Raw genomic sequence first — 1355 nt, forward strand, 5'->3', positions numbered from 1 at the left:
CGCTCGTGTCGAAAATGAAGGCGAGAGACGCGAGTGGCCTGGTTCCCCTGGGTGTTGCCAGGAAGGCTGCGGGCTGACCCTTGCCTGAGCACTCCCTAAAGCCTCTTGTGATGAGAGCAGACCTCGCGCGCCGCACGACCGGCTCTGGGAGTCGTTGGGCCGCTATCTGTGAATAGTCTGGTCCTCCTCTGCCACCCGGCCAAGTGCGATGGCTCTGCCGCCCTGCGGTGCTCGTCACGCAGGTATGGGGCACACGATGCTCGTAACAGCAAATAAAGGCGGCTCGGGACCTGCAGGCGAAAGGGGTCCCGTGGTGCTTAGCACGTCGACTTCGGGTCTCGGTGCAAGCCGGAGAGCTCACGGAAGTCTAAAGTTTTCGGCACGTGGTCGAATCTTTTGAAAGGCTTACCCGGCTCTTTCCGTCCATTCTGAGAGTCAGTCAGAGGCCGGTGCGGCGGTCTATTGACGACCGGAGGCTCCCATGGGTGTTGCGATGAGGGTGGAGGGCACAGAACCTTGCCTTAGCACTCCCTAATAAAGCCTCTTGTGAAGAGAGCAGACCTCGCGCGCCGCACGACCGGCTCTGGGAGTCGTTGGGCCGCTATCTGTGAATAGTCGGGTCCTCCTCTGCCACCCGGCCAAGTGCGATGGCTCTGCCGCCCTGCGGTGCTCGTCACGCAGGTATGGGGCACACGATGCTCGTAACAGCAAATAAAGGCGGCTCGGGACCTGCAGGCGAAAGGGGTCCCGTGGTGCTTCGCACGTCGACTTCGGGTCTCGGTGCAAGCCGGAGAGCTCACGGAAGTCTAAAGTTTTCGGCACGTGGTCGAATCTTTTGAAAGGCTTACCCGGCTCTTTCCGTCCATTCTGAGAGTCAGTCAGAGGCCGGTGCGGCGGTCTATTGACGACCGGAGGCTCCCATGGGTGTTGCGATGAGGGTGGAGGGCACAGAACCTTGCCTTAGCACTCCCTAATAAAGCCTCTTGTGAAGAGAGCAGACCTCGCGCGCCGCACGACCGGCTCTGGGAGTCGTTGGGCCGCTATCTGTGAATAGTCGGGTCCTCCTCTGCCACCCGGCCAAGTGCGATGGCTCTGCCGCCCTGCGGTGCTCGTCACGCAGGTATGGGGCACACGATGCTCGTAACAGCAAATAAAGGCGGCTCGGGACCTGCAGGCGAAAGGGGTCCCGTGGTGCTTCGCACGTCGACTTCGGGTCTCGGTGCAAGCCGGAGAGCTCACGGAAGTCTAAAGTTTTCGGCACGTGGTCGAATCTTTTGAAAGGCTTACCCGGCTCTTTCCGTCCATTCTGAGAGTCAGTCAGAGGCCGGTGCGGCGGTCTATTGACGACCGGAGGC

Source organism: Chiloscyllium punctatum, unplaced genomic scaffold, assembly GCF_047496795.1.
Source record: "Chiloscyllium punctatum isolate Juve2018m unplaced genomic scaffold, sChiPun1.3 scaffold_1535, whole genome shotgun sequence".
Lineage (NCBI taxonomy): Eukaryota > Metazoa > Chordata > Chondrichthyes > Orectolobiformes > Hemiscylliidae > Chiloscyllium > Chiloscyllium punctatum.